The sequence below is a fragment of the Marmota monax genome, unplaced genomic scaffold, assembly GCF_021218885.2.
Source record: "Marmota monax isolate L192 unplaced genomic scaffold, Marmota_monax_Labrador192_F-V1.1 WCK01_AAM20220418_F8-fsc00004, whole genome shotgun sequence".
NCBI lineage: Eukaryota > Metazoa > Chordata > Mammalia > Rodentia > Sciuridae > Marmota > Marmota monax.
Window position 1 is genome coordinate 23197501 of NW_026692881.1, and position 23286 is coordinate 23220786.

The window sequence follows — 23286 nt, forward strand, 5'->3', positions numbered from 1 at the left end:
CTAGAAAAACTAGTGATAACAGGAAAATATCTCAACATTGTAAAACCTTATCTATGCTAAGCCCCAGGCCAACATCATCCTAAATGAAGAAAAATTGGAACAAGACAGGGATGCCCTCTTTCGCCACTTCTATTTAACATAGTTCTTGAAACACTGGCCAGAGCAATTAGACGAAAGAAATTAAAAGGATATACATAGGAAAAGAAGAACTTAAATTATCACTATTTGCTGACAATATGATTCTATACCTAGAAGACCCAAAAAACTCCACCAGAAAACTTATATATAAAGTCAACATCCATAAATCAAAGGCATTTTTGTATATCAGTGACAAATCCTCTGAGAGGGAAATGAGGAAAACTACCCCATTTACAATAGCCTTTAAAAAAGTAAAATAAAATAAAATACTCGGGAATCAACTTAACAAAAGTGGTGAAAGATATATACAATGTAAACTATAAAACCCTAAAGAAAGAAATCAAAGAAGACCTTAGAAGATGGAAAGATCTACCTTGTTCTTGGATAGGCAGAATTAATATTATCAAAATGACCACACTAGCAAAAGCACTATACAGATTTAATGCAATTCTGATCAAGATCCTAATGGCATTCCTCATAGAAATAAAAAAAGCAATCATGAAATTCATCTGGAAAAATAAGAGACCCAGAATAGCTAAAGCAATCCTTAGCAAGACGAGTGAAGCAGGTGGTATCAGTATACCAGACCTTAAACTATACTACAGAGCAACAGTAACAAAAACAGCCTGGTATTGGCACCAAAACAGACTGGTAGACCAATGGTACAGAATAAAGGACACAGAGACTAACCCACATAATTACAATGATCTTATATTAGATAAAGGCACCAAAAAGATGCATTGGAGAAAAGATACCTTCTTAAGCAAATGGTGCTGGGATAACTGGAAATCCATATGCAACAAAATGAAATTAAACCCTTATCTCTCACCATGCACAAACCTCAACTCAAAGTGGATCAAGGAATTAAGCCAGAGACTCTGTGTCTAATAGAAGAAAAAGTAGGCCCTAATCTCCATCATGTGGGATTAGGCCCCAGCTTTCTTAACAAGACTGCTGTGGCACAATAATTAAAATCAAGAATCAATAAATGAGATGGACACAAACTAAAAAGTTTCTACTCAGGAAAAGAAATAATATGTGAGGCGAATAGAGAGCCTACATCTTGGGAGCAAATTTTTACCCCTCACACATCAGATAGAACACTAATCTCTAGGGTATATAAAGAACTCAAAAAGCTAAACTCAAAATTAAAAAAAAAAAAACAGATAACACAATCAATAAATGGGTCAAGGATCTGAACAGACACTTCTTAGAAAAGGATACTCAATCAATCAACAAATATATGAAAAAATGTTCATCATCTCTAGCAATTAGAGAAATGCAAATCAAAACTACTCTAAGATATCATCTCACTCCAGTCAGAATGGCAACTATTGTGAAAACAAACAACAAGTGTTGGCGTGGATGTAGTTGAAAAGGTACACTCATACTTTGCTGGTGGGGCTGCAAATTGGTAAAGCCAATATGGAAAGCAGTATGGAGAATCCTTTGAAAACTGGGAATGGAACCTCCATTTGGCCCAGCTATCCCTCTCCTCGGACTATACCCAAAGGACTTAAAAACAGTATACTAGGGACACAGCCACATCAATGTTTATAGCAGCACAATTTACAACAGCTAACCTGTGGAGCCAGCCTAGATGCCCTTCAGTAGAGGAATGGATAAAAAAAAATGTGGCATATATACACAATGGAATATTATTCAGCAATAAAAGAGAATAAAATCATGGCATTTGCAGGTAAATATATGGCATTGGAGAAGATGATGCTAAGTGAAGTTAGCTAATCCCAAAAAGACAAATGTCAAATGTTTTCTCTGATATAAGGTGACTGACTCATAGTGGGGTAGGGAGGGGAAGCATGGGAGGAATAGACAAACTCTAGATAGGGCAAATAGGAATAGACAAACTCTACAGGGGTGGGAGGGGAACAGAGGGGGCAGGGGGTTAGCAATGATGGTGGAATGTGATGACATCATTATCCAAAGTACATGTATGAAGACATGAATTGGGTGTCAACCTACTTTATATACAAACAGAGATATGAAAAATTGTGCTCTATATGTGTAATAAGAATTCTGCTGTCACGTATTTAAAAATAAAATCAATTTAAAAAAAAAGACTTGTATGCAAATTCCCATGTTCACATTACTCATAGTAGCCTAAATATTGAAAATCATCCAGATACTGTTCAACTGGTGAATGGATAAACAATATGATATGTTCATATAATAGATGAATATTCAGCAGGAAATTTTCATTCGGAGTCAGATAATGATCACCCCTTAAACACAGTTTTAAGGGAAGAGTGAGGGATAAAAATAAAGATGTGTTTTGATGATGAGTCATACTTAAGCAACATACTGGTTTCATATGTTACATCTTAAGCAATTTGCTTCAGATTCAGGCTGTCTAATGAGCCAGAGCTGAGCTAGCAGCAAGTCTACGCATGAATGAATGCCAGATTTTACAGGCAATATCAGCTGTGAGTTTAATTTTTAAAATCATTTGTAATGATATGAAGTAATTTTGCTTAGAAATTTAGCATAATGAATGAAGAATTTTGGCCTTTCATTCCACTTCTGTTTTGGAGATCTTGCTTTGCCATATATTAGTACAATTACATGGAACATATACATTATACAGGTCTATGAGTTTTAATATTAATAAGATACAGTTCTATAAAACTAATAAAAATATTAGTGGCTAAATGGAATATGAATTCTTCCTTCTGTCCATGCAAATGCAATGTAAACTTTTGGCAAGTTGTCTATCCCAGACTACCCGAAAATTTCAGCTACACTACATTTCTGCTATGCAATTTTAAAAGACTAAACTTGAAATTTATCCATTGATCTCTATGAGCTATTAGTTCTACATTTTATTTGAGGAAACATAAATTTTATATTTGTACATATTTACACACACTCTCACACACACATAACATACAGTGCGCATATAATGTGTGAACAGTAAGTTTCCATCTATTGACCAATATTTGTCTCTTACAATCTTTAGCATATTTCACAATTAAGATTAATATCATCTTAGTAAAAAAACCAACCAAATAAAACAAAATTAAAAACAACCAAAACAAACCAACTTTTTTCTTACTTGATTAGCTTGGATTCATATTTACTGTTTTATCACTAAGGAGATCCAGCTCCACTAACAGTAGTGACAGCTACAACATGCAAAACATATTTTCACACATTTTCAAAACAGCTGCAGTAGAGATAAGATTCAACTTTAAGTTTTCCAGAATTGTTCTGTGTACTGTGAAAGTTAACACCATTCAATTGTGGATCTGCTAGAAGGTGGGTTGAATAATTCAAAGGTTACAGAAATGGATGAACAAACACGAAGTCCTGTCCTTAAAGTACTGCAAGTTAGTGAGAGTGGGCCATAATTATTATTATTTTTTTATAGTTGAACAACTTATAAGTGTAATAGTTCACTTTATTTAGGTGAATTGTCTCGTCATGATTTTTGCTCAGTTTTCAATTAGATGTTTGGCTCCTGTTCCCTTAATTATTTTATTTTATTTTTTTAAATATAAATTTTATTTATTTATTTATTTTTGTATTGGTTGTTCAAAACATTACAAAGTTCTTCACATATCATATTTCATACATTAGATTCAAGTGGGTTATGAACTCCCAATTTTACCCCAAATACAGATTGCAGAATCACATCGGTTACACATCCACATTTTTACATAATGCCCTATTAGTAACTGTTGTATTCTGCTACCTTTCCTATCCTCTACTATCCCCCCTCCCCTCCCCTCCCATCTTCTCTCTCTACCCCATCTACTATAATTCATTTCTCTCCTTGTTTTTTTCCCATTCCCCTCACAACCTCTTATATGTAATTTTGTATAACAATGAGGGTCTCCCTCCATTACCATGCAATTTCCCTTTTCTCTCCCTTTCCCTCCCACCTCATGTCTCTGTTTAATGTTAATCTTTTCTTCCTGCTCTTCCTCCCTGCTCTGTTCTTAGTTGCTCTCATTATATCAAAGAAGACATTTGGTATTTGTTTTTTAGGGATTGGCTAGCTTCACTAAGCATAATCTGCTCTAGTGCCATCCATTTCCCTCCAAATTCCATGATTTTGTCATTTTTTAGTGCTGCATAATACTCCATGGTGTATAAATGCCACATTTTTAATCCATTCATCTATTGAAGGGCATCTGGGTTGGTTCCATAGTCTAGCAATTGTGAATTGTGCTGCTATGAACATCGATGTGGCAGTATCCCTGTAGTACGCTCTTTTTAGGTCTTCAGGGAATAGTCTGAGAAGGGCAATAGCTGGGTCAAATGGTGGTTCCATTCCCAGCTTTCCCAGGAATCTCCATACTGCTTTCCAAATTGGCTGCACCAGTTTGCAGTCCCACCAGCAATGTACAAGAGTACCCTTTTCCCCACATCCTCGCCAGCACTTGTTGTTGTTTGACTTCATAATGGCTGCCAATCTTACTGGAGTGAGAAGGTATCTTAGGGTGGTTTTGATTTGCATTTCTCTGACTGCTAGAGATGGTGAGCATTTTTTCATGTACTTGTTGCTTGATTATATGTCCTCCTCTGAGAAGTGTCTGTTCAGGTCTTTGGCCCATTTGTTGATTGGGTTATTTGTTATCTTATTGTCTAATTTTTTGAGTTCTTTGTATACTCTGGATATTAGGGCTCTATCTGAAGTGTGAGGAGTCTTAGAAGATGGAAAAATATACCCTGTTCATGGATAGGCAGAACTAACATCATCAAAATGGCGATATTACCAAAAGTTCTCTATAGGTTTAATGCAATGCCAATCAAAATCCCAACGGCATTTCTTGTAGAAATAGATAAAGCAATCATGAAATTCATATGGAAAAATAAAAGACCCAGAATAGCAAAAACAATGCTAAGCAGGAAGTGTGAATCAGGCGGTATAGCGATACCAGATTTCAAACTATATTACAGAGCAATCGTAACAAAAACAGCATGGTACTGGTACCAAAACAGGAGGGTGGACCAATGGTACAGAATAGAGGACACAGAGACTAATCCACAAAGCTACAACTATCTTATATTTGATAAAGGAGCTAAAAGCATGCAATGGAGGAAGGATAGCATCTTCAACAAATGGTGTTGGGAAAACTGGAAATCCATATGCAACAAAATGAAACTGAATCCCTTCCTCTCGCCATGCACAAAAGTTAACTCAAAATGGATCAAGGAGCTAGATATCAAATCAGAGACTCTGCGTCTGATAGAAGAAAAAGTTGGCTCCAATCTACATATTGTGGGGTCAGGCTCCAAATTCCTTAATAGGACACCCATAGCACAAGAGTTTATAACAAGAATCAACAAATGGGACTTACTTAACCTGAAAAGTTTTTTCTCAGCAAGAGAAACAATAAGAGAGGTAAATAGGGAGCCTACATCATAGTGGGCCATAATTATAGAAAGCAAAATAGAGTGTATTTCACAAACAAGATATAGAAGCTCTAGGAGGATTAAGGGAGACAAAAAGCAAAGCCAAGCAAAATGTGCCACTTGAGGGACAGTAAACATGAATGCTCAAGGACCAAGGTATCATGAAAGTGATAAGTCTTGAAGACTGGGTACTTTATCAATTGTGCAAGAGGGAAAAATAAGGTAAAGAGTTTTGTTTGAATTAATTAGAAAGGTATATGTGTCAATTAGATCATATTCTTAAAATACACTTCATTAATGAGAAGAGAGAAATTAAGAGTAATTAGTCTTAGTCACATTCAGAAAATTTTGGTACTTAGAGAATACTCACAACAAAATGGTAGCTACTACATTTTACTGCAACCCATCCAAGGATATTTCCTTACTAATGAATATGAATATAGGTAGCATTCTTTTGTTTAATGCTATAAATCATATTAGATATTTTCATAGGCTGAAATAAGTACACAATGCCTTAGTGAGGTATGTCATTGAAACCCATCAGATTTGATAAACAAATGGAACATTATTTCTTTGCAAAACTAATGCTGTTGGCCAAGGTTAATAAATCATATCTGTAGTAGGCATCAGATTGACACACTATCATGTGGTATCCTGGCAACCATAACACAGCATAGTGATCATCCTATATAGCAATAGAGTATGCAGTGGGCTGGACTGTGTTTGAAACTGGACATCCCTTCTGCTGAGAGACTATTTATCTTATATGATCTCTAAACTCTTGATGAATGAGTTAAGTAACTAATGGGATCTTTGTCACATATCAAATGCCTGGATATTTACCTGCAATTTCTTTCTTTGTATGATTTGCTTTGCAAATTAACATCTCTGAAACCTCACTGATAATGACAGGATATTGAGCTGAAGAGTTAATTTAAAATGGACTAGTAGTGGGGCAAAGTGGAGCATGACTGTAATTCTAGCAACTCCAGAGGCTGGAGCAGGAGGATTGCAGGTTTCAGGCCAGCCACAGCAACTTAGTGAGACCTTGTCTCAAAATAAAAAGGAAAAAATATTAGGATCTAGCTCAGTGGTAAAGCACTCATTGTTCAATCCCCAGTATCAAAAAATAAATAATTAAAAAATAAAGCCTACTAGTTTAGGAATAGGAATGTCAGTTTGGCAGAAACCAGTTCATAGTAGCTTCTTAACAGGTAATAACTTACTATAACACTCAAGTTAATATTTCTCCCTTTGACCATGCACCTACCTGTACATTCCTTCTATTGTAACATGATTTCTAAAATTGCATTGAACTTGCTTGTTGATTTGGTTACGGTCTTTCTCTCCTCTTAGACTACCAAATCCATAGAGGCAGGAACAGGTGTATTAATCAATATTCTACCTCCAGTTCCTACTATTGTATTCAGTGCTTATTAAAATATTTCTTAAAAATAATTTCCTATTTCTTCAATAGATATGAATTGATCATCTACCATTGAATGCAATAAATATTGAAGTAAGAAAACAAGGATCCTGGGTTGCATGAAGAACAACATGAAATAATAACCAGTAGAAACCCATAGTCTGAAAAGACAAAAAAATAGAAGATAAAAACAGAACATGGCTTTGGAATCCACAAAGGAGAAGCGCCTGGAATATTCTTGATGTGGCCAGCACCTGCTCTGAGGAAGCAAAGCCGGAGCAGAGTTGTTTCAGACTTAAGTGAATTTCAATGGGAAACATCCTTTATTGGTTTAGTAAGTATGTTCTCAGAAGTACCCTTTCAGGGGTCAGTCATATTCTGTAAGAAGCAGCAGTGTAGTACTATATGTGCACAAATGATGACGACCAAAAGCAGAATATGTTGGCTGTCAGAACATGCTGCGGCTGAGATTTATTTATGTCTCCTAAAAGTGGTGCAGAAAACAGAATATTACAAAATTCAAATAAAAATGTCCAGATAGGGAATTTTATTTTTTGCAAAAGCATGATTATTTATGTAAAAACATCAATTTGACTCTTCATAGTTTAACAGAATGCAGAGTGACTCAAGCTATACTCTATCCATATTAGGCATAGTCTTGTAAATATTCTATGCCTTGAAACATATATGATCATTAAGCATATGGATAAATATTTAGCTGAATAATGTTTTCAAGCACTGAAATAAAAATTATTCCATTCATACCATGAATATTTTGTAAGTTTTAGAGTATATCACATCAATTCTATTATTTATACGTTAGAAATAAGCCCAAGTTCCTTGGTAATAAAGGGAATAAGGCATTACAAAGTTTATATAGCCTTTCCTTTATTTTTCCCTTTAGAAGTACATGTTTTAAAAATATGGATAGAAATTCCTCAGCTGTTCTATAAGTTCTCTTTGGATATAGCAAAGTTTGATCCATTACACAGTAACTTCAAGGAAAAGCAAATAAGAAAATTAGTAATCAGTATTCAGCAAATATTTTGATCACTTGTGTCTAAAGCTGTTTAGTATCTAAGAATGCTTGTCTAATCAGGATGTCAACTGGGGTCTCCTGGCCCATTGGTGATTTAGATAATGTTGGTTCAAACCCCTAATTTCAAATTCTGTGGAGGGTAAAAGCCATCTGGTACTTGAAAAATGTAGCATTTAATATGGGAGAAAAAACAATATGGAAATAACTATCATACAGGAAATAATTGTACAAGTGACAGGAGAAAGGTTAAATAATTCATAAAGGTTAATATGACACAGATAGAATACTTAATATCCATGAGAATCAGGAATTAAGTTAGAAGATAGAGTTAAGAATGCCAAACCAGGAAAGCAAATTAATTAGACTACAGAAAGTGTGCAATTCTTAAATATGACACTTGTAATGATGCAATTCCTAGCAAATTCTCTATTTTTATTTCCTGTACTTAACATTAAATCCATTACCAAATTTGACTTTTTTTGCAGATAAGTTTCTTATTCTTTCTTCAGCCTATGAAGACCCATGCAACTTGTATCCTGAATATTTTCACTCCTGTGTCATATGAATAGGTGAATAATGAGTACATGGCAAGAAGACATAGGCATGTAAAAACACCATAGGAAAAATACTAAAGCAATGATATCCCCAATTTATTAAATACCCGTTATTAAATATTTTTATTAAATACTGATTTCTTTTTATAATTTTTCTGTAGGTGTAGATGGACAGAATACCTTTATTTGATTTGTTTATTTTTATGTGGTGCTAAGGATTGAACCCAGTGCCTCATGCATGCTAGGCAAGCTTTCTGCCACTGAACTACAGTCCCAATCCCCAACCCCCATTTTCTTAATAATAGAAACTTATTTAATAAACTCTTTTTCCCTTTAAGAGGACCAAAATGACAATGTGCAGATGTTCCAAATTGGCATTACTTTCTTCAAAGTTAGAATAACACAGCTGTCCTTTTGTTCTCACAATGGAGACTCATCAGCAAATCTGATGGCAAGGGATGGATGGCAGAGGAATATCAACCCCGATGGTGATCACTGAAAGGTAAAACTACTCAGAGTCATCTAATGGCTCCAATCATCTTCCATACTAGAAGGAACCTTAATGCTTGTCTATCTTGTTTTAAAGAAGAATGAATAAATGCTTCCCAATTTGCTTCTATCCTCAGGAATATTTTATATTTCTTTGATTTTATCCAAATAGACATTTGGTGTACATCACCGCTAAAGGAAAACTTAGTATGCTGCCCAGTCTGACACAAACAGGCCAGAATTCAGCTCTTTGAATTCTATGTTCTATCCTCCACCTTATAAAATAGAGGAGGAACAGAGATGTCCACCAATGTAAAAGGCTTTGTCAGAAAGCAAGTCTTACTTTGGTGTAAAGAGTGTGAGAAATAGAATAGACAAGGAAAGTAACTACATGGGAGAGTCTTCAGCAGAGTCAAAGCATGTATTATATGACATTTAAGGGTGTCCCTCAAAATTTTCTGCCAGAAGTACTTCCTGGACATCGTCCAATACCACTTTTTTGTCCCTTTGATCATTCTTAAGGAAAGCCTGCTGAATTCCAGAGCAGACCTGTCACTGACTTAACTCACATGTGTCCTTTAGCTTAGTTAAAACTCCATTTATTCAATAGCAAAATAAAGATTACAACTTTGGGGGTGTGGATGCATTCATTTCTCTTAAAGTACCGAGATTCATTTTATGAATGTGTCTTATGAATTATTTTACAAATATTGAGGACTTTTGGCATATGTGTGGACCATATCCTTGAAATTTACAAGCTAAAAAGGATTTAGGAATCCCAATATTATTATTTCACTGATGAGAACACTATAGCTTCAAAAGTTTGAGTAATATATTCAAGGTCACAGGATTACTTAGGGGAAGAATTAGGAGTAAAATTCAGACCGGTTTGGGGTTCTGAGTTTTTATTATCATATCATAACAAGTCCACACATTTAGACACAATCAAATCCTTTTGTCTTTTATCCTGTGCTGGAGTATAGACAATAGTAAAACATGTACCCCTTATTCATTCATTGAAATGGTGAAATCAGATTTATGAGCAAAATCTGACTTGCTTTTCTGATCTATTCAGATTTCTATTCTCTAGGGAAGGGAGGTAAGTCAGCATTTCCTTACCAGAAATATAATTTGGAACTTTCTTATTTGTATTCCTGTCTGTGTCATATTTAATGAATCCGAGGCTGTGTTTAGCGTATAGCCAGTGCTGAGGTTTATGAAAAAAGAGATGGCTATCAGCTTCATAAAAACAGGGCAAAGGCAGTATCTTTTCTATATCTTGTTATCCCTTTAATACCAGCAAACTTATACTTGGTGGCTGCTGAAGAAAATAAAAACGTTGCAATGCCAAAAATAAGACACTGGCAATAACAAAAGCCACAACAGTAGATATTTTCTGATAACCTAAATATTTTGTGACATTGTTCTTAAATTCTGTATTAATTTAGTGCCAAGAAAAGATTGTACCTACTATTCTCTACATTCTACAAATACATTTCCTATGTTTGAAGGAAGATTCTGAGAATGCAGTATAAATGTCCCCATTGTTTAAGTGACAACTATCTTGTGTACACATCTGGCTTTGGCTAGCAAATAAACGGCAACCAAAAAGCACTTCTCATGGTGGTAGAAAGACGTGTGTGTGTGTGTGTGTGTGTGAGAGAGAGAGAGAGACAGAGAGAGAGAGAGAGAAATATAACATTTGGAAAACTCCATTGATTTACACCTCTTTCCAGGAGTTCATTTCATTTCTCATGTTGGGCCATTGTTTTTGCCAATAAAAGGTAACAAACCTGTTACCAATGTACATATTTAGCATCTAATGTTGTTAGATGTTTAACCAATTTGTCATGGTCAAACTTTTCACTTGTGTCTTTCATTATTTTCCTTTCCAAACTGGTGGGTAAACAAAGAGGGAAAGTGATTCTCTCCTATGATGTTATTTAAAGTTATTAAAATAAATACCAAGGTCCAACAGTTTGTCCTGCACAAGGACAGGGATGTGAGAGTAAGTGAAAGAAATGATATTCTTGTTGCCACATAACTTATGTTCTAGTAAGAAGATGTGCTATAATAGATAACGATGATTGGACAAGGTAATACATACAATTAAAGAGGGGTTGGATGGTAGAAAGAAGTGAAAGTAGCCTTCTGTGAGGAGATGTTATTTAAGCTGAGACAAGAATGATTGGAAAGGATAAACCACCTGGCCCCAAATATATTTTAGTAAGTAAAAAGAGCAAGTACAAAGATCAGGAGATGGAAACAGGTTTTGCATGCTCCAGAAGAAAGAAGAACAGGTGCAGGGGGTACAGAATAAAAAATGAGGAGAAGGATATGATACTGGAGTGAAAATATTCAGGACACAAGTTGCATGGGTCTTCACAGGCTGAGGAAAGAATACGAATGCTATCTGCAAAACAATTCAAATTCAGTAATGGTTTTAATGTGAAGTACAGGAGGTACAAAAATATATAGAATTTTCTAGGGATTACATCATTACAAAAGTATCATATTTAACACTTTTTTAGTCTAATTTGTTTGCTTTTTTAGTCTAATTCACTTGCGTTTTTATGGCCTATTTTGAACCAGGTCATATAATAGGCACAGTCCTCTAAGGGAAGCTTAGTATATGTCTCAACCTTGCATTTAGTTGGGATACTACATTGTAAATATGATGATAGAGATAAGCATGGACATGAAGGAAGTAGCCTTCAACTGACTTGAAAGTGAAAAAGAGAAGAGCATTAAAAATGTGGTGAGTCTGGGGGTGTGGCTCAGCAGTAGAGTGCTCTTCTAGCATGTGCGAGGCCCTGAGTAAAGAATGTGGTGAATAGCGTGATTGGTGGTATGGAATTATATTTTTTAAAAAATTATAAGACAACATGATTCACTATTGTTCAAAGAAAAGTCAAAAGCATTAATTAGTATACACTTCTGCTTTGGGTGTTCTTTCATCTGTCTCCCTAAACCTAACTTCCATGTCTGCATGTGTCTTCCCTCTCTCTAACATGCTTAACTCAAGTATCACCTCTTCCCTCCATGAAGTATTTTTAGATGCTCATACAAAGAAATTTAATACTTCTTTTAAGCTCATAATGAACCACCACCAAATGTTAGGTTCTTTTTAAAATGGGTCCCATTTCTACTATGATGCCCAATAAAAGGCTATACATAGTAGATGGTCAAAAAACATTTATTAAATACATAAATTAAATCAATCTATTAGAAAAAACATTTCTAAGTTTGTTACCAATTCTAGGGTTTATCTAAAAATGATTTTAACTCTGCTAAGTTCAGTCTCACAAATGGCTCCCAAACTAAGGAGTTTTCAATTTGTATTGACTCCTTGCAGTTCCCCCACTGGTACCCCTATTCATTCTTTCTGAAAATTAGTCTTTGGTACCCAAAATATTAGACATGGACTACATCTTAAAAATCATCTGTTTTAGTGATCTTAAACCTGTTTACACATTTAAATAACTTTTGTACTCTTTAAAAATACCTGCATCTGTATTCCATCATTCAAATGTTTCATTTAGCGGGTCTTCGACAAGTGGTAAATAATATATATATATATTATACATACATATATATATATATATATATATATATATATATATTTCAGTTTATATACATATATACATACATACATATATATGTGCAAAATTTACATATAAATCATATCAAGGATACAAGATGTACCCTTAATATGTAAAGGATATATCTCATTTATGGTAGCCAAAATTAGTAGATGAACCCATAGGTCTCTCCCATTGTCTAGTCCTCTTCCCTTGGGTGGGCAGAAACTGTGAATATGATGGGATAGTTAATTTCTTGGTTATGTTTATTTAGTGAATGGACTTCTTACAGGAACCTTGAGGGAAGGGGTTGAAGCTAAACTCTTGGAGCCTAGAGCTGATGCTGGCTGACAATGAAGAAGAAAATTGACTCAATAACACAGCTGGAAGGTGATGAATTTTGGCAACAATTTTTGAGGTTAGAAAAGGGTCCTTAGCCTCCAAGGAAAACTGAAACTCTGTTCAACACCTTGATTTCAGCTTGTTCATACCCGGAGCTGAGTATCCACTTAACCTGCTTATGCCCTCCAGATTCATGGAAACTGCAAGATAATAAATGGGTGTTTAAACCATTAAGTTTGTTGTAATTTGTTACACAATGCTAGAAGACTAACAAACTGTTAAATAATTAGTCAATACATTCATTTCCTAATTGAAAAACATTTAGTGGGAAACAACTACATGCTAAATAGCATAATTGGCAATGGGATTTAGAGTCAAAAGTGATCACCACCTCTTAGTTACCCATAGAACATAAAAAGGTTTTCTTAGGAACTTATTTACCTGGTTAAAAAAAAATCATTGCCTTAATTTCTCAGGATATTGTCATCTGTGTGTTAGGTAGGAAAGTAGGAGGTAAATGTCCCAGGTGAGGCAGAGAATTGGGTTTTGGTCTCATCAAGCTCTTCATGGATTGGATAATTCCCATCCATTTTGGTAAGGGCAGATCTTCACTGACTGTACTGTTGCAAATGCTAATATCTTTCAGAAATTCCTCACAGAAATAATATTTTACCACCCATGTGCACACTCCTTAGCTCAGACAAGTTGACACTTAAAATGACCCATTAGAGTTGGCATGGTATGTCCTGAGCTGCTTTCCTCCTCCAAGCTCTTTCACCATGATGTTCTACCTCACTTTAGGCCCAAAGATAAGGAGTTAGCCATCTATGGACTGAGATCTCTGAACCATGGGCACCTTCTTGAAAGTGGTTCTTGTCAAGTCTTTTAGCCAGAGCCATGAAAAGCTGACTAAAACATCTCCCCATGGGTTTCATTGGGTACCTGTGGATAAGATCATGTTCAGTAGAGACTTAAGCATCTGATACCACCTTACTGTTAGTCCAGGATTAAGAGATGGTACCTAGGCAGGATTCTCTAGAAACTTTCCTAAAATCCCCAATAAAACTGGGGAACAGAGCAGGTATAATATCACTCTCCTCTCTGAGAAGACCCACTCTCTCCCTGGAGGACATTTTTCCTTTACCCTCGAATAAACTATGTTATACTTTAAAAAAATAGTTGGCATGATACTTTATCCTTAATCTTAAACCATTTTAAGCAAGTAGTAAACTGTAAAATAATAAAGCTTTCTTTAAGAGTACTAATTCCAAATAAAGTGGTGTACATAATTTTTTTCTTTGAATAAGAAATTAATCTCTCCTCATTTTATAACCTTTATGTGACAATAGATTGTCTGCAATGCAAATGAGCATTAACATAGGTAAATTAACTTCCTTAATTTCTGATTTTAAAAAAATCAGAGCATTCTAACTATGTATCGTCATCATAAGGGTGTGCACCATACCTGAATTGAAGGATGGTAGTATGCATTTTAGTCTACACATTCTTAATTAAAACAAACAAGAAATATTTTGAATTTTTATAGGTGATTCTGCCTTCTACTCTCCAAATTACTTCATTCACAATGTAGAATTCTTCTCTCAATCAGACTAGAGTTAAACTAAAAAAAACAAAAACAAAAACAAAAAAAACAAACAGACTTTCCTAACTTTATCACCTTCTCCCATGTGGATTCTATCCTAGGCTGTCTTTTCAAAATAGATACTGCTCTCTTTGTTGAATAAACTTGTTCTATGAAAATAATTACAAGATTCCAATCTTCGTCTCAAAATAAAACTCAGACATAATATGTAGCCTTTATCTCTTTCAATAACATCAGGTCTCTTGCACCAACCAAAGTATTTGATAGATTATAAAATGAGATACTTTCAAATGGAACTGCCTGAGAAGTGTGAGACACAAGAACTGCCTAAAAAGTGTGAGACACAAGGACCACTTTGTAAATAGGTGATTTTAGGGTGGTAAACAGTAGTAAGTAAATTAACTCAATTGAACTGTGCTAAAGGCTGGGACCAGAAGCAAAATATAGCCTGCAATTCTTGTCCAGAAGAGTTTCTCCTGATTTCAGAATGTAAAATTTTGTAGGAATATGCTTATTATTAAATTTCTCCACCACAGTCTATTATATTGAACCCAGGTAAACCCACCAGTCAATGGAGCCAACACCTATTTGCTTATAGTATTTAGAGAAATTAAACTGTCAGTCTTCATTTCTCCTGATGGCTACACCAACATGTCCTATTTTTATCTGAGTCTTATTTAAATTTAAAATCATCTTGGTGGCTTCAGAGTCCTGGGCTTAAGATTGCTATCTTCTGATGAGATTCAGAATACTTCAGTCTAACCCATCAATACAAATGAAGCCTGATGACATCAGAGAATGTAAAACAAAACAAAACAGAACAAAAGCCAGTCTCAGATCTGTGTCCTTGGATTATAGCAAATAGCTGAGGGGGATGATTCACTCCACCTTGTGATGCTTCCAAGACAGCAACACTGAGGTTATCCCCAAGGGCAGTTGTGTTAGCCTTCTCACCTGAAGTACATCAGGTGGAGGCTTTGGACATTCAGGAGCTCACACAGATATTTAGTCATGGGACACATCACATAAAAATACAATGGAGACCCACTGAGTGCTGATCTCCATTCTCCTCCTCAACCCAAACCTTATCTGGTTCTGGATGAAATAACTAGTGGGTGATTTTGACATTGACAGACACCTATCCCCATTCCTAGCTCAAATAGTCCTTGTGCTGTCCTTTCCCAGAATTTTCATATTGTTTTCTACCACTTCAACCTCCAGAATATTTTTAGTTCTTACACTAGTTTCCCATGCTCTATACACTGTGATCACTCCTCTCCACATTCCCATCAGTGAAATTTCTAACTCTATCTTATTACCCTCAGAAAGTATAAAACTCCCACACAAAGGGATGCTGTACTTTGTTGAATGCTTTTTCTGCGTCTATCGAGATGATCATATGGTTCTTATCTTTGAGTCTATTGATGTGGTGAATAACATTTATTGATTTCCATATATTGAACCATCCTTGCATCCCAGGGATGAATCCTACTTGATCATGGTGCACAATTTTTTTGATGTGTTTTTGTATCCGATTCGCCAGAATTTTATTGAGGATTTTTGCATCTAGGTTCATTAGAGATATTGGTCTGTAGTTTTCTTTCTTTGAGGTGTCTTTTTCTGGTTTCGGAATCAGGGTGATGTTGGTTTCATAGAATGAATTTGGAAGTTCTCCCTCATTTTCTATGTCCTGAAATAACTTGAAAAGTATTGGTATTAATTCTTCTTTAAAGGTTTTGTAAAACTCCGCTGTATACCCATCCGGACCTGGGCTTTTCTTGGTTGGTAGTCTTTTGATTGCTTCTTCTATTTCATCCACTGATATTGGTCTGTTCAAATTGTGTGTATCCTCCTGACTCAGTCTGGGCAAATCATATGACTTAAGAAATTTATCGATGTATTCACTATCTTCTATTTTATTGGAATATAGGTTTTCAAAATAATTTCTAATTGTCTTCTGTATTTCCCTTTATGTTCAAAATATTAGAAAAACTAGGGATAACAGGAACTTACCTCAACATTGTAAAAGCAATCTATGCTAAGCCTCAGGCTAGCATCATTCTGAATGGAGAAAAATTGAAGGCATTCCCTCTAAAATCTGGAACAAGACAGGAATGCCCTCTATCACCACTTCTATTCAATATAGTTCTTGAAACACTGGCCAGAGCAATTAGACAGACGAAAGAAATTAAAGGCATAAAAATAGGAAAAGAAGAACTTAAATTATCACTATTTGCGGTTGACATGATTCTATACCTAGAAGACCCAAAAGGGTGTACAAAAAACTACTAGAACTAATAAATGAATTCAGCAAAGTGGCAGGATATAAAATCAACATGCATAAATCAAAGGCATTTCTGTATATCAGCGACAAAACTTATGAAACAGAAATGAGGAAAAACACTCCATTCACACTATCCTCAAAAAAATAAAATACTTGGGAATCAACCTAACAAAAGAGGTGAAAGATTTATACAGTGAAAACTGCAGAACCCTGAAGAGAGAAGTAGAAGAAGATCTTAGAAGATGGAAAAATATACCCTGTTCATGGATAGGCAGAACTAACATCATCAAAATGGCGATATTACCAAAAGTTCTCTATAGGTTTAATGCAATGCCAATCAAAATCCCAACGGCATTTCTTGTAGAAATAGATAAAGCAATCATGAAATTCATTTGGAAAAATAAAAGACCCAGAATAGCAAAAGCAATTCTAAGCAGGAAGTGTGAATCAGGCGGTATAGCGATACCAGATTTCAAACTATATTACAGAGCAATAGTAACAAAAACAGCATGGTACTGGTACCAAAACAGGTGGGTGGACCAATGGTACAGAATAGAGGACACAGAGACTAATCCACAAAGTTACAACTATCTTATATTTGATAAAGGGGCTAAAAGTATGCAATGGAGGAAGGATAGCATCTTCAACAAATGGTGCTAGGAAAACTGGAAATCCATATGCAACAAAATGAAACTGAATCCCCTTCTCTCACCATGCACAAAAGTTAACTCAAAATGGATCAAGGAGCTTCATATCAAATCAGAGACTCTGCGTCTGATAGAAGAAAAAGTTGGCTCCAATCTACATATTGTGGGGTCAGGCTCCAAATTCCTTAATAGGACACCCATAGCACAAAAGTTAATAACAAGAATCAACAAATGGGACTTACTTAAACTAAAAAGTTTTTTCTCAGCAAGAGAAACAATAAGAGAGGTAAATAGGGAACCTACATCCTGGGAACAAATTTTTACTCCTCACACTTCAGATAGAGCCCTAATATCCAGAGTATACAAAGAACTCAAAAAAATTAAACAATAAGATAACAAATAACCCAATCAACAAATGGGCCAAGGACCTGAACAGACACTTCTCAGAGGAGGACATACAATCAATCAACAAGTACATGAAAAAATGCTCACCATCTCTAGCAGTCAGAGAAATGCAAATCAAAACCACCCTAAGATACCATCTCACTCCAGTAAGATTGGCAGCCATTATGAAGTCAAACAACAACAAGTGCTGTCGAGGATGTGGGGAAAAGGGTAGTCTTGTACATTGCTGGTGGGACTGCAAATTGGTGCGGCCAATTTGGAAAGCAGTATGGAGATTCCTGGGAAAGCTGGGAATGGAACCACCATTTGACCCAGCTATTGCCCTTCTCAGACTATTCCCTGAAGACCTTAAAAGAGCATACTACAGGGATACTGCCACATCGATGTTCATAGCAGCACAATTCACAATAGCTAGTCTGTGGAACCAACCCAGATGCCCTTCAATAGATGAATGGATAAAAAAAACTGTGGCATTTATACACAATGGAGTATTACTCTGCACTAAAAAATGACAAAATCATGGAATTTGCAGGGAAATGGATGGCATTAGAGCAGATTATGCTTAGTGAAGCTAGCCAATCCCTAAAAAACAAATGCCAAATGTCTTCTCTGATATAATGAGAACAACTGAGAACAGAGCAGGGAGGAAGAGCAGGAAGAAAAGATTAACATTAAACAGAGACATGAGGTGGGAGGGAAAGGGAGAGAAAAGGGAAATTGCATGGAAATGGAAGGAGACCCTCATTGCTACACAAAATTATATATAAGAGGTTGTGAGGGGAATGGGAAAAAAACAAGGAGAGAAATGAATTATAGTAGATGGGGTAGAGAGAGAAGATGGGAGGGGAGGGGAGGGGGGATAGTAGAGGATAGGAAAGGTAGCAGAATACAACAGTCACTAATAGGGCATTATGTAAAAATGTGGATGTGTAACTGATGTGATTCTGCAATCTGTATTTGGGGTAAAAATGGGAGTTCATAACCCACTTGAATCTAATGTATGAAATATGATATGTCAAGAGCTTTGTAATGTTTTGAACAACCAATAAAAAAACTCCCACACATTAAACAATACATGGGGATTAGTTTAATCAGCTAACACTTAAAGCATCAGTTCACAAAGTGCTTTCTGAACCAGGAGCATCGGCAAACTGCTAATTGGAAATTTTTCAGAGATGCAAATCATCAGGCAAAATCCCAGTAGCTGAGGGTGGAGGCATATAGATCTGTAGTCTGTTAAGAAGTCTTCTGGGTGATTCAGATGCACATCAATTTGTTGAACCACTGAGGAAGAACAGTCCAAACTGATTGAGTCGGAAGAATTGGCATTTACTGAACATCTACTTTCCAACACAGAACATTTTTAAACTCCAAATAAAGCTTATTTGGTACATGGTGCTTATTCATGTTTCTGTGTTCCAAATGCCTAGCACTATGCCTTGAATATAATTTATTTGATTTATTTAAACCATAAGAATTTCAATAGAGCCAAACTTAACAAAAACTCCATTCTGTGGAGTCAGGTTTGACTTGTCCTTACAGGTTAGGCCAATGTGGTTTGGTGGATCTGGGCTCAAGTTCTGACTCTACGAGTTTATCAAATAAATATTTCTTAGGTTATAATTGATTTCTAAGTTTCAGTTTTCTCCTCTATAAAATGTGGATTACAAAACCAATTTCAAAATTTTGTCATTAGAATTTGGTGCTGACATTTCAGTTACAATACCAAATGCATGATCTATGAAAAAAAAAACTAATAAGCTAGATTTCATTAAATTTAAAATATCTTCTCTGCAAATATACTGCCAAGAAAATGAAAAGACAAACCACTGAATGAGAGAAAAGCAAAAGACATATTTGAAAAAGGATTTATATTTTAAATACACAGAAAACTCTTGATCTCTTTGATTAAAAAAAATGAATAACCCAATTTTTAAAAAAATGGTCCAAAGACTTTAACAGGTACCACACCAGATAACTGACAAATAGCAAATAGGACTATCTATTAGAATGGCCAAAATAAAGAACAGAGACATCACCAAATGCTAGTGAGGATAGGGAACAGGAACTCTCATTCCTTGCCTCCTGGGAAAGCAATATAGTAGTACAGCCACCCTCGAGGGTAGTTTAGTAGTTTCTTACAAAACTAAACATAATTGATCATATGACATAGCAATCATACTCCTTGGTATTTTCCCAAAGGAGCTTAAAATTAATGACCACATGAAAGCCTTGCATGATGTTTAAAGCAGCATTATTCATAATTTCTAAAATTTGGAAGCAACTAAGATATCCTTATATGGGATGAATAAACTATGATCTATTCAGACTATGGACTATCATTCCTCCATCAAAAGACATGAGTAATCAAGGCATGAAAACTTACAAGAATATTACTAAGTGAAAGAAGCCAATGAGACAGCTGCACACTATGAGATTTCATCTACAATACTTCTTGGAAAGGGCAAAACCATGGAGACAGTAAAAAGTTCAGTGGTTGACAAGAGTTGGCAGGGAAAGCAGAGCACACAGAATGTATGAGACGATGAAATTCTGCTCTGTGCACTGTACTAGTGAATGTGTCATACATTTGTCCAAATGCATAAAATGTGCACCACCAACATGATACTCATGGTAATGGTAATGATGTGTCACTGCAGGCTCATTTATTGTAACAAATACAACACTATGGAGGGGAACATTAACAACAAGGGTGGCTGTGCATGTGTGAGGGCAAAAGGCAGGGGCCCTCTCTATACCTTCATCTCAGGTTTACTGTGAACCTAAAATTGTTCTGAGAAGCAAAGTCTGTTTTTTTTTTTTTTTTAAAGTTGTGTGATGATATCTTAAGTCACTGTGCAGAGCTGATTTAGAAGGAGAACTTATAAGCTAACCTCTGACTTGAATTTCAGTTGGGATACTATACTGTTCAAATGAAGAACCACACAGGGTGTTTCTAGGAAAAGTTTCTGTTTGTCCCTAAAAGTTGTTGGATCACAACACAGATCATGTCCTTAGCCAGGAAGCTACCAGTCTCCAACTATCTAGTCAAGGCCAATTCATTACCCGATACAAGGTAGATCCATACATTCTATCAAGAACTTTAGTTTTCAGACTGTTCATTATAGTAGTCTCAGGTCCACTCACTGAGAAAAATAGAGTTTTAGAACATCAGTTCATGCAGCAGCTTCCAAGTTTTGCCAACAAATATCTGCTCTCTAGCCTTCAAAACCAGGAGGAAACACTGGATCTGAATTTGTGGATGTAAAATGTTATGAAGTCTAAGTGCTGTCTCTTGCTGGGTTCAGCATAAGATGTGCGTGCTGTGCCTCAATTACGGTCAGCAGTCAGTTGCCGAGGACTCTCTCTGCATGCACTACGTGAGAAAAGGAAAGCTAGCCTTCAACCAGGGCATGCAATGTGGGTGACCTGGGAGGTTTCCAGTTATACCACCCCAGGCTCCCAAAACACTTCAGGTAAACACACAGCCTTTAAAAACATGCAGAGCCTCATTAGATCTCCTTAACAACATAAACAAAACAACAACAATTTTGGACATTCACTTCCAAACAAATGTATAGCTCCATTCACAAGTCTAACAGATGCTGTTTCTCAGAACACTACAAGTGAAATATCAAAAGAGGTAGAACTTGATAGAGAACATCAGGCTATTTGTCCTGCTTCATAAAGGGATAAGAAGAACAAATTATTTAAGTCCTTGTTAAATAAAGATTAATTTACACAGCATTTTACAATAGTCCAGTTTTGGCTTTATGATGATACTGTTTTAGATATTTACATATTTACAAATTGTCTTCACCTTTCACTGTAAGTCTGTTTGCATATGATAGGGCTGGTTTCCCTTCCTCTAGAATTTTGGGAAAGGGGTAAGGAAATTATTTTCTAAACTAGATCATAGTCAGGAAGCTGGGTTTTCCATGTTATCATAAAAGACATTAAATGTGAAATTATAGCATAAGAATAGCAAACTGGGCTAAAATGGTGTGTCTTCATTTCAATTCATTTGTTACCCTTCTGACCCAATTTCTTTGATCAAAACTACTTAAATTGCCACTATAAAAAGAGGTTTACCCAAAGAAGTGTTAGTTAAAATCCAGAATATCAAAGACTTTTTGTTCTCAGCCTCTAGCTGTTGGGAAACATTTCATTCAGTAAGGTGAATTTTTTTCTTATTAGTTGCTCAAGACAATACAATGATCTTGACATATCATACATTTGATTCAAATAGGGTATGAATTCTCATTTTTCCACGTGTACAGATTGCAAGATCACATCGGTTATACATCCATGTGTATACATACAGCAATCCTGGTGTCAGTTGTATTCTGCTGCCCTCCCTATTCCCCCCTCCCCTCCCCTCCCTTCCCATCACCTCTCTCTACACATTCTACTGTGACACTTATCTCTCTCTCTCTCTCTTTTTTTTCCTTCCCTTCCCCCTCACACCATCGTATATGTATTTTGTGTAACCATGAGGGTCTCCTTACATCTTCCATGCAATTCCCCTTCTCCCTCCCATTCCCTCCCACCTCTCTTCCTTGTTTCATGGTAATCTTCTTCTCATGCTCTTCCTCCCTACTCTGTTTTGAGTCACTTCCCTTATATCAGAGAATGTTAAAGGCAGAGCCCAGACACTTAGAACTAGGAGAAAGAAGCTATGGAAGGAAAACTACTTTTGACCCCGAGTTCTATCCTTGAAGAGCTGCTTGGCCCTGGGCAAGTCATATACCCATATCATCAAGTTCTATGACTGGCATTGCGCTGCCATTGAAAGGTCAACCTGCCTTTGCACAAACATTCCTTTTGTATAAATTTTATTCCTCCTCATTCCCTATGTTCCAGTTAGTATATTATTTCTTTTCTTTCAAGTGTTTGCTTTAGACCGTCTCTGGATCTGTTTAGATACAGCTCACTGTAAAATATCTTCATCAATACTACGGACAACTTCTAACATTTATATTGGGGATATAAAATGTTGTGGTGGTAATTGGGTTCATTAATCATAATCTTTTTTTTTTATCTACCTGCTTCCTGACCCCACTGGGTGTAAATGTAAATGTATTAAAAATACGCAATTGCGTCTTGCTTAACTTTGATTTTACTAGTAGACCTTCAGTAAAAAATGGTTGAATAATTGTTTTCCTCATTAAAATGAGATAATATTGACTGAGCTTTCCATCTCACAGAATGTTGGAGTAGTAAATTATGAATATTAAAATGTCTTCCAACTTCAACAAAATATGTACATGTCAGAAGTTATTATACTCTCCCAAAGAGACAAAGAGGACATTGGTGAGAAATTCTATGACATCTCATCAATAGAACAGGAATGTGTTGTGAAAACTCTAATGCCCAGCCTCAAGTTGCTCATCAGGAAC